Consider the following 12,293-nt stretch of genomic DNA (forward strand, 5'->3'; position numbering starts at 1 on the left):
AGTGATTTATGGTGAGGGATATGGAAAAATAGAAAACTGAACGTGGCCAAGATGAGTATTAGTGTGCTGGCTAGGTGAGAGGCTAGGAATGTACACATGTTAGAATAATATGGGTGGATCAGTTCAGTGGGAAATAGTTCATGTTCTTTAATGAGGAAGACCAGTGTGGAGCTGAGCTTTAAGAAGGGCGGGGCTTAAAGGAATCCATTCTGCCTTCAAATGTGAATACAAAGAACTTTTCCTTCCCCATCATTAAGTGGTCAGATGTCCAACAGGGCCAGCTTCCTTGAGGATTAACAAGCCTCTTAAGATACCGTACTTTAGGGTTGACCAGATTGTACAAGTCCAATCACCCAGTAGCCATGTCTGGGGACAAGGGTACTTGTCATCCTTGCTAAATAATCAGTGAGAAGAATGCTACCAGATATTCAAAGCAGTCCTGACCTGATGCAGAAGGATAAGGTAGTGGTGTGGTTCCCACGCATAAATGACCCATTATGCTGTGAGTGAGTCATGGGTAGCCCTGGAGGTGAAATGTCACACATTTTCTTTGCCTTGATTTCTTGATTCTCCCTGATTCCCGCCCCCTCTCCTTCCCTCCCTCTCTGCTTTGGGTGTTTTGTTTGTTTTACTTTGTTCATTTGTTTTGTTTCATCTTGTTTTTAGAGACAGCCCTGGCTGTCCAAGAACTCACTCTGTAGATCAGACTGGCTTTGAACTTAGACCATTGCTTATCCATGACACTTCTGCCAAACATTCTGCCTTTCCTGTGGATCTTTTCAATGTTTCTGATGAACGATGCTTTTGAAGCACAAAAGTTGGGGAGACTCTCTTCCTGGCTGTTTTTAAAAACTGTTTATTACAATGCCCTTTCTCAGAGCTGGTCAACACAGAAAAGCTCCACTGGTCTCGGGTTGTAAGAAAAACAGCAAGCATGAAAAAGAAAGGAAATATTAGTGTTTGGGAAGAAGTATGGCCTAGCCATAAGAGTTGTTCTCCAAGATGTAGCCTCTCTCACACTATGGAATGGAGACACTGCAGAAAAGACCCTTGGCAAGTTCTTCAGGAACATCAAGTGGGTGCCCTAGAATAAGCTTGGGAGTAGGAAGCTCTCATAAAACACAGCCAAGGGTATGGACCCTCAGAGAAGACCGACGGTGAGGGCTATCCTACAGAGCCTGAGTAGAAGGACGCTGGAGGCTTTCTTGCAGCTTACAAACATCCTTTCACTGTGTGAGAGCCCAAGCAGCCAGCAGCTTGAGCGCCAGAAGATGAAGCAGGGACATAAGCTCTTTGATCAGAGGCAGAGCTATAGGTTCAGGCTGACATGGCCTGGCAGAATCACAGTGCCTTTGAGTGGAGCCATACTGCGTTCTGATTCTGGTGTTCTTGAAGGGAATTTAAGGGGAATGACTTGTGTCGTGATTTCAGTGAGGAGTAGCTTCCCAGCGTCTAAGTCTGAGCGCCAAGATGAAGTAATGTTGAGTAGTGAGGATTTACATGTGAAGTGACTGCCTCTCTTAAAAGGTTATCTGGGGTCACTGCCCTAGGACACGGAACACCCAGCCTCAGTCCCATCAGATCAACTTCAGTGGTTGGGCCTGATTATGTAGAAGGTAGGAGACTGATCACAGTTACTAGAATTAAGATATGGCTGTGGCTTCTGTCTTTGTCCACACCAACCTACTTGCCTGGCAGTTGTCAGTGGAAACTGCTGGTTTATGTGAACTCTGGGCAGAGGGTTTTGTTCCTCCAAGGGCCTGTGCATTTCCATATGACAGCATGCAGTGGTCACACCCAGAGGTCCCCACTTAAAACTGACTCGATCCAGAGGAACCACCTTTGTGCAAATGTAGGATACATTCATTTTGGGGTAAACAGAAATGTCCCCCACCTTGTACCAGTAGGGGATACATCTGAATAACAGAATAGAATCCGGTTAGCTCCCCAGAGGGACAGGCAGGGGGACTCTCACTTCCTGTCAGTTCAATGAAAAACAATGGGGGAGCGAGAGGGGAGGAAAAAAAGAAATGGAGCCCTCCCTTCTGTGTCTGGCCTTAGACATGAACTCCTGATAAGATCCTGGAAAACAAGCAACCTTTCTAACTGCCTGTTTGCCCTCTTCAGCTGAGAAAACAGCAAGAGACAAAGTGAGGAATAGGGGTGACCTCTATTGTGAACATGGCCAGGCGGACTTATTGTCGCCAAATGGCAGAGCCCAAAATGACTGAGATAAGGAATATAATAACATTTTCACATGAACCTTGCATTCTTACCTCTTCTATAGGAAAGGATATCCCTGCAGGAAGGAGGAAGTGGGGCCCTGCCCATGTCCGACCACAGAGCTGGGACTGCATTGTCCAGACCCTTGTGGTGACTCAGGAAGAGGGTACGGAAGCTTCGACAGGAAAACAGAAAAGTTCAAACGTAAACAGCATCCAAAAAAAAAAAAAAATTACCAATAGCACACTAGATTTCCTCTCTGGGCCTTCTCCTGTTTCAGAGCATCTCTGGGCTGGCAGATTTTAATCTTGGCTTCTGTTCACCTTGGTAACCTCCAGCAGAGCCAACCTTACTGTTTCCCTCCTCAGTAAGTCAAGAGGATGTGTTTTCTATTCAATAGAGACAAAAACAACCTCTTTCCATAGACTGTATCCTGCCTGGCTTAGCCAGAGTCTGTTCTTTCTTTTCCATTGGTCATTTCTGGGGAGGGTAGGAGCTTGCCATGACCTGCCTATGGGGAATGGGAGCTTGCTGTTGGCAGGGCTTAAAGAAGCCCAGTGCTCAATGCCCCCTTCTTAAGGCAAGGGTTTAGTTGGGCTGTCCAGTTTAGCCCAGGGATGGGTTTTGAGTTTCATTCCTGAGACTATGTGTGGAGTCGAACCTGGTCTTTTCCAAAGGTCCCAGAGGAGTTGGGATTTCCTTCCCACACCCTGTATTCTGTGCTCCCAAGGGAAGCTACATGGTGATGCTGGGTAGAAGGTTAGGAAAAGCAAGGATATAATAGAAAGAAATAGTTCCACTGTTAAATCTGAAATTTAGCAACAATAACAAGACACAAAAGACAGTGGTTTCAGAGTCTCCTTCCCTCCACTCAGGCCCAACACTTTGTGTGGAACCAAAATGGCTCCCTTAGGAGAGCTGGGAAGATAGATGACAGAAGAGAGAGAGTGGGGTGGGGAAGGGGAAAGGGGGAGGTGGCTATCAAATTCCCTGTTGAGAGCTAAGGGAGAAAGTCTGTGCAAGGGCAAATCTTAAACAGAGGGAGTTTGTCTCTGTTTTCCCACACACCAAAAGCCTTACAAACTGTAGCTAAGAACGGCAAAGACACTTCTAAAGTTTTCTTAACATGGGGCTGCTAGGCACTAAAAGGAATATTTGTAACTCCTGAGATAGATCCGATCACACATTTCAGAAACAAACAGTTACAGGTAATAGACAGACTTCTTTGATGCTGCCATTATAGGAAATTAAAGAACCGTGTCTTTCTCAGCCCCTCCACGGAAGAGTTCCAAGTGGGCTGCTATAATGTTTTAAGGGACATCTTTTTCTGAATTGCCTTTTCCAGAATAAATGACCACCATTATGCTCAACCAGGGACCAATTCTTCACTAACGTATGTAAAGCAAACTGTGGCTTGTTCTTTAGCTATGCTTCTCAGCTTTAGCTATACAGAAAGCTTTTGTGTGCAGCTCTGAGGAACGGAAGAATATTGCACAAAAAGCCCAGGTGCACCAACAGGATGACCTCAAGCTATAAAGCTGGCTTCAAGCTGTTTGAGATGACTTGAGGAAGTTCTGCTGAAAGCAGGGTCTGCGTTTTTAGAAAATAGAACACAAAGATCACATTCCTGCCTCTTATGTATACTGAACAACTGTTGATTCCATCCACCCACCCACCCACCTACCCATCCACCTACCCATCCACCCATTCATCCATCCATCCATCTATCCATCCATCCATTCATGCATATCTTTTAAATGAGATGCTGGGCACTGAATTAAGTTTTAAGGACAGTTGGGGCTGGGCTTAAATATATTTAGCATCAAGGCATTGGCCCCAGCTCATCAGAAAGGTCCCTGGAGACCTAATGGACATACTCTAGGAGATCACCTACTTCTGTCAGATGGTGGCTCTGTGTCACTTGGGGGGGCATTTTAATATGGTAGTAACCACCACAGCTGTGTGGGAGTGTGACAGTCCCTTATACCTTGAGTTCCGTGATGTATGATGCACAGAGTTGCACCTCTATGAGCTGACCCTCAAGGCTTGCGCTCTTAGGAACCACTGCCAGGGAGAGCTGTATGCATCTCAGGCTGACTGGAGCTGGTCCTACAGAGGCCAAAGAGGGTCGGTCTTTCTCTCTAAGCAAAGCCTGACTGGTGCCTTTCTTGGGCATGAGTTTTGCTGAGAATGACAAGCAGAAGAGGGGCTGACCTGGGATTCGAGCTCTGTTCCACACTCCTCAACAGGAGGTCACTTCTGCCAGAAGAAGCAGGCCTGCCACACTCCGAAAGGAGCCGGCTTCTGAGTGGGAGACCTTTAAAGCATTCAAGCAGACACTTCTGAGCACCAGCATCTCATCTAACACCAAGACCCCATTTCCTGCTGTCCGCTTGGAGACTCCCACACTCGACTCTCCACCGTTCTTCCCATAGGGCCTTTCCAGAAACAGAATCCTGGATCTATGGCCTTCCAGCCAACCCTTGGTACCTGTCTCCCTGCTCCAGACTCTGGCCTCTAACACGCTCTGTCTGTTCTCCCCTCCCGACGTCCGAGGCGCCCACATAGCCACTCAACAAATTCTTACGAACACTTATCTTGGCCAGGGAACAGGATGTCTGATGAAGGCACAGCCATGGCCAAGATGGGTGTGACCCTGAACTTAGAGGGATGCTGGCCTGGCAGTGACAGATGGGTCCAGATGTAGTCTGTTCACTCGAAAGTTTCGTCTTAAATGATTCTGTTTCAAAGCATTACATAGAAGCTGAGATATAATTTATTAGGGCTGTTTATATTTGTTCAAATATATTTATCAATAAAACCTTGAACGTATGTCAAGTCCATATATGGGCCTTAGTATGTTTACATGAAGGGATGAGGGTAGGGACATTTGTTTGGGGGAGGGGGAGAGAACAAACTGCCTCTGGATAGAGAGGAGACCAATGTGACACACAGGAAATTGGTGGTTTATAAAGGTAAAGGGACAAAGGCCAAAAAATGAAAGCCTCAGTCCTTCTTAGGAAAAAAAATAAATATATAGCACCCTCTCAGAGTGTGGTACACCTGGACCTTAAATCATTAATAATCCAAGAGCTAACAATATAGCCTTGTGGCAATTTTTGGTATTCAAAGATAATTAGGTTTAATCTATACTCACCACGAAAACTGTTTCCATGTTACGTTCTGTCCTACATGTACTTTATGTTTATGGTAACTAGTGGGATTTCAATGCATGCTATTGAGCCTCTAAGAGAATTAAGTACTGACAAAAATATTCATATAGTGTCATGCCAAAATACCTTTAAAATAAAGTTGTAAGAGAGAAGAAAAAAAGGTAAAGGGGAAGTTCCATGTTAGGGTGAGGTGTTTAATGTTAATTGGGCATGTTAATTAGGTGAGCCAAAGTGGGCTTTTAAAAAATAAATAATTATTGTTTTATATTTATTTTTAAAATATAATTTAGCTATTATAGTTATTTTTAAACACAATTATTGATTCTTTGTGAATTTCACATCATGCACTGCAACCCCATTCATTCCCCAGTCCTTCAGTATCTGCCCTCCACCTTTGTAACCTCTCCACAAAATAAAAACACACAAACAAAAACACCCTCTTGCCACGGAAGTTGCCAGTAGTGTGTCACACAGTAGTGTGTCTCACAGTAGTGTGTCACTCAGTAGTGTGTCTCACAGTAGTGTGTCTCACAGTAGTGTGTCTCACAGTAGTGTGTCTCACAGTAGTGTGTCTCACAGTAGTGTGTCACTCAGTAGTGTGTCTCACAGCAGTGTGTCTCACAATAGTGTGTCACTCAGTAGTGTGTCTCACAGTAGTGTGTCACTCAGTAGTGTGTCTCACAGTAGTGTGTGTTGGGATTCTGTAAACCCCACCCCTCAGTTACCTAGCAACAGCCAGGTATACCCCACCCCTCAATTACCCAGCAGTGGCCAGGTATGCTCCGCCCCAGTGACCTGACACTATAAAGGAGCTGCTTGACCCCTCCTCTCTCTCTTGGCCTCTCCTGCCCTTGTGCTCTTGCAGCCTTGCTCTCCCATTTCCCTTCCCCCCTCTCTCCCATGTGCTCATGGCCGGCCTCTACTCCTCTACTGCTCTCTCTCTGCCTCTACCACCCTCTTAACTCTCCCATGACCTGAATAAACTCTATTCCGTACTATACTGTTGTGTGGCTGGTCCCTCAGGGAAGGGATTCCCAACATGGACCCCTCAGAGGCATCTCCCTTGCCCTCAGGCCTCGCCGCACCTCCATGGGCCATATGCCCCCCACTCTCTTCATCCTTCCCCTAATAGTGTGTCTCACAGTAGTGTGTCACAGAGTAGTGTGTCACTCAGTAGTGTATCTCACAGTAGTGTTTCTCACAGTAGTGTGTCTCACAGTAGTGTGTCTCACTGTATACCCTTTTGCCCACATAGCTTTCCTTACAAGCCTTCTTTGTAATGAGTCATGGGTCTAGCTTGAGGCCTCTTCTGCTACACCATCAATACTGTTGCTTCTTGTCATGGAGATTCCGCAGCTTAGGTTCAGTAACGTCCCAAAGAGGGGCTTTGGATAGCTGGACCTTATTAGTCAGTCTCAGAAGGAAGGAGTGGCCAAATAAAGGAATAGAGCTTGCTAATCAGCTCTAGGAATGTAATTTAACAGCTTTTAGCAAGGCAGGGAAATGGGGGAAGGGCAAAGCCTGCCAGAGCCATGCTTACCCCACCCTTCAGAAAGGTCACCCAGGCTCTTGTCGTTTGCCTGCTGGTAGAGTCAATAGTGTTACCTGTGGGGATGATGAGGGGGGGTGCCAGGTTTCCAGTTACAGGCTCCCTCATTTATTATAACAACTCAAGAGGCAGCTGTTACTACCATCTACAGCTATGGGAACTAAGGCTCAGAGAGGATAATAGTTTAAGAAAAACAAACCTTTTATTGGTTAAATCAGCAACTTGTTTGATACTGTTGCTTCCACTCAGCCGGGAGGAGGAGGAAAATTAGATTTTTAACCACTGGCTCAGAGTGGATACAAAATCGCCAGGCAAGTGCCAGGCCAGAATACCAAGTCTGAGGTCCCCCAGGGGAGGCTGGATGATTAGTGTACCCCAGTCAGCAGCACAGTTGGAAGCGAAGGCATGGACCTAGTACTGTGTGAAGGACGATCCTTGCTTATACAGCTCCCGCCAAGACACGTGGAAAAGCCCCCTTCCTGTTGGCAGGCCGTGTGACTAGTGACAGTGCCTATTACTAAACTGGAGACTTAGTTAGAGTCACTATGACCTTTACAGACTCTTACACATGTCTGTGTACTTTGGGAAAAGGCTGAGATGGTAAGTCTGATTTTCTCCACTGTCTTTGGTTATTCAAACCTTTCTTTCCTGATTCTAGACCAGAGCAGTAAACTCTTGTGTTATTTAGCCCATACAGAAGCTTCTCATTTTAAGGCATAATAGACTGTGTGTGTGAATGTGTGTGTGTGAGTGTATATAAGTATAAGTGTGTGTAGGAGAGTGAGCATGCGCATGTGTGTAGAAGTGTATGTGTAAGTGTATGTAAGTGTATGTGTATATGAGTGTGTGTGTGTGAGTATGAGTGTTTGGGAGTATGAATATGTGAGTGTGTATGTGTGTGAGTATTTGTATAAAAGTAGTGTGTATGAGTATATAAGTAGATGTGTGTGGTCATGAGTGTGAATGTGTGTGAGTTTAAGTGTGTGAGTGTGTCAATGTTTACATGCCGACTTTCTCACCCTTCATCTAGGACCTACAATGTAAGTAGTATTATTTATGACCACAGAGTTGCAAATAGTATTATTATGTTCTACAGAGGAGAACCAAGACACAGAATCTCATCTTCTGCTCATGGTGGTGGGTAAATTAGATAGAGGCGGAATGTCAACTCCCCAACCTAGTTCCAGAGTATAGCTACTGACTAGAACATGCTTCGAAATCTTTGCTAACACTAAACAACAAACAAACAAACAGGAGAAGACAGATTTTCCAGTTTTTCCTGATTTAAAACAAAAACAAAAACCCGTAAATAGCATGAGTTTATGTCCACCAGGTCAAATGTCAGCTAATTTCTCAGGCTTTCCCCAGTCCCCACTATTCCCTACTGCCTCCCAGCACAAAGGCAGACAGGCACTGGCTGCTTCCCATGTATGTCCCTATTCTCCTGATTGCTGCTGTCACTTGTCCATTGTCACCTGGGCCCAGTGGACATTCGTGACTCCTCTGGTTCCTCTGTTAGACTATTCATCAAAACGGTGCAGATCTAGGGTCAAAAGTGAAAAATGGAACCAAAAAGCAGGAGGCGAGAATCAGTGCCTGGCGTCATAGTGAGCAACATAATCGTGACACATCACACGCACTTGCAAAAAAGCCAATAAGAGGGTCACCGGGTATGAACGGGTTCAAGACCAAGTTCTCAGCACGAAGGAAATGTATTTGCCCCAGAAAGACAATAAGAGACAGAGAATAAGAGACAAAGACGGGAGAAGGAGGATGAAGAAGAAGGGGAAGGGAACAAGGGAGAGGGAGGAGGGGTATCTATCCAGAGGACAAAGGACAGCCACATAGGAAGATGGTGGTTGATGAGGGGGCTCTGGGTTAGAATAAGGTGTTTAATTTTAATTGGACATGTTAATTAGATGAGCCAAAGGGGGCTTTTGATTGTTGGGTTTCAATACTCTGCTGGACCGTGGTAGTCAGCCTCAGGAGGATGTGGCCAAATAAGGGAATAGACTTTGGTGGTTAGCTCTAGGAATGTAATCTAATGGTTTCTTAGCAAGGAAGAGGGAATAGGGGAGAAGGGCAGGGCCTGCCAGAGTTCTGTTTGCCAAGCACAAACTGGCCAGAGTTCCTTCCGGTATAATTAACATATGCTAATTAAGAGAAGTTAGGGCCTGTCCTAACTTCTCTCTTCCTCTCTCTCCCTCTCTTTTTCGTTCTCCCCGTCTTTCCCCCTCTCTTTTTCTTTCTCCCCCTCTCTTTTCCTTTCTCTCCCTCAAGTCTTACTCATTTTATATGTCTCTCTATCTGTATGTACATCTCTGTACCAGAAGAAAGTGAGAGCATTAGATCCCATTACAGATGGTTGTGAGTCACCGTGTAGTTGCTGGGAACTGAACTCAGAACCTCTGGAAGAACAACCAATGCTCTTAAGCCACTGAGCCATCTCTTCAGCTCCAACTTTTCTTTCTTAAACAGTGTGAAAAGCCATTGTGGTTACTCTGACAATACATGTTTATAGCAGTCCAGAAGTGCCTCGCAGGAGGCAGAAGGGCTCACTTCCCTTGTGAACCTGTTCTAAGACCAAATTAAAGACCATGGCCAGAAGCCATGAGAGAATCTGGTTCCGCTCGAACCTAACCTGTGTAAGACATGAAATTTACACTTGGGGGAAAAAAAGGTGTTCTGGTCATTAAATGAAATTATTTACCATTTTCTACAAACATGTAGCATTGTGGAAAACATCATTAGAAACCAATAGTGTTCTCTTTATAACTCATCCAGTGGAATTGTAGCTTTAGATGCAAGCCAGCAGCTGAGATGCCCCTCTTAAGACCTGATTCTTTCCCTGTGCAGTCCTGCAGGAGCATTGGAAACTCCTTTCAGGGGCTAATTGCTAAAGCCAGTTTATGAGCCACTTTTCCTAAGACCTTTACATAGTTTTATTTGCAAACTTATTTTGATCCAAAATAGAAGCACTCACCTTTCCCACCATTATCCAGATGCTACCGCTGTTACAAAGTAGACTTCATCAGAGGATGATTATCTACTAGTACTGAGAAAACAATTAGCAACACTCTTCGAAGGCAAGGCCTTGCGTGTATCAGCAACAATAAATCATTGAAGTAAGAGCAGTCCTCAAGGTGACCTTGAACAAGCCACTACTGAGTTTCACATTTAGGTAGGTTTGTTAAAGGATTCACAAAGGGGGTTCTGAATATGTATGTTACTTTAATTTTTTTAATTTTTAAATTTTTATTGATTATTTTATTTACTTACATTTCAAATGTTATCCCCTTTCTCAATTTCCACTATCCCATTTTCCCTCCCCTTGCTTCTATTTGAGTGCTCCCCACCCACCTACACCTGCCTCCACACCCTGGCATTCCCCTACACTGTGGCATCAAGTCTCCACAGGAACAAGGGCCTTTCCTCCCATTGATGTCCAACAAGGTCATCCTCTGCTACATATGCAGCTGGAGCCATGGGCTCTCCATGTGTGCTCTTTGGTTGGTGGCTTAGTCCCTGGGAGATCTAGGGGGTCTGCTTGGTTGATATTGTTTTTTCTATGGGTTGCAAACCCCTTCAGCTCCTTCAGTTCTTTCTCTAACTTCTCCATTGTTAGAATTGGTGACCACATTTTCAGTCCAACGACTGCCAGCATACACCTCTGTATTTGTCAGGCTCTGGTAGAGCCTCTCAGAGACAGTTGTATTGGGCTCCTTTAAGCAAGCACTTCTTGGCATCTTCAATAGTGTCTGTATGTAGAATAGATCCCCAGGCGAGGCAATCTCTGAATAACCTTTCCTTCAGTCTTTGCTCTACACTGTCTTCATATTTTGTCCTGTGAGTATTTTGTTCCCCATTCTAAGAAGGAATAAAGCATCTACACTTTGGTCTTCCTTTTTCTTGAGATTGGAAATCAGTCAGGTGGTTCCTCAAAAAATTGGACATAGTACTACCTGAGGACCCAGCTATACCACTCCTGGGCATATACCCAAAAGATGCTCCAACATATAACAAAGACACATGCTCCACCATGTTCATAGCAGCCTTGTTTATAATAGCCATAAGCTGGAAAAGAACCCTGATGTCCTTCAACAGAAATATGGATACAGAAAATGTGGTACATTTACACAATGGAGTACTACTCAACTATTAAAAACAGTGACTATATGAAATTCTTAGGCAAATGGATGGAACTAGAAAATATTCTGAGTAAAGTAACCCAGTCACAAAAGAACACACATGGTATGCACTCACTGATAAATGGATATTAGCCCCAAAGCTCAGAATATGCAGGAAACAATTCACAGACCACATGATGCTCAAGAAGTATGCTACTTTTTAAAGAATCGTGTGTTTGCATATGAGCAAATTGTAGGCATGTACATTAAAATATGGATTACAGTTCTTTCTGGGTGGTACTATCACATGTGATTCTTAAAAAGTTTTCTCATCAATGTTACTTTAAAGAAACTCGGTGCTTATTGTTACTGAGTTAAACATTAAGAACATGGTAGGTAGGCTCTTTACAGTTCTGTATATAATGATAGAGTATAGTTTTTTTAATAATAAAAACTAAGTCATTTCCACTTTGAAAATGGCACAATTCTATATCCATCTGCCAGGTTAAAAACAAACAAACAAACAAACAAAAAGACAAAGAAGGTTTACTTTTTGTCTCCTGACCTATTGAGGTAACCAGTTTTCTTGGAACACCCCAAATTCTGCTGTGAGAGCCACAGGCTCTTAGATAAGATCCTAAACAAGTGGCCTCTCACAAATGCAGTGACTTGGAAAAGAGGAATAAATCCAAACCTGCCATCTCGGGTGACTTTGAATATAAATGAGGATAGTTTAGCTATTCCAGGCTCTGGGTTTTTATGTATTTGGTGTTTGTTTGTTTGTTTCGCCCTCCACCATCCCAGAATTCCAGAGGCAAGAGAATAGATAAACAGTAGAAATGTATCGCCCGAGATTCTGCAAACTGGGAAGACCGCTATCAAGGTATATGATGTATGTTGTCCTGTTACATGATATCATTGCATAAAGAGAGAGGTGGGAGGAGAATGAATTAGTGGGGGATCAGATTCCTAACACAAATCTTAAAGAGTATGTTGAAACCATAGCAGCCTCTTCTCCTGTACGACATAAATAGTCCCTGGCAACCTTGCCGTTCTGCGGCTCTATGAAGTCATCTGAGTAAGCCATGAGATAAAATGTACTGTTCGCTGTGAAGTAGGTGGTGTGAGCAAGAGGCCTGCAGATTGCCAAATAGGAGCTTGGCTGAAAGTGGAGGTGGCTTTTGTTTCCCTGACAACCCTGACCCTGGAGTGGGTGGGTCC

The sequence above is a fragment of the Micromys minutus genome (genome assembly GCF_963924665.1).
Source record: "Micromys minutus genome assembly, chromosome: 22".
Taxonomy (NCBI): domain Eukaryota; kingdom Metazoa; phylum Chordata; class Mammalia; order Rodentia; family Muridae; genus Micromys; species Micromys minutus.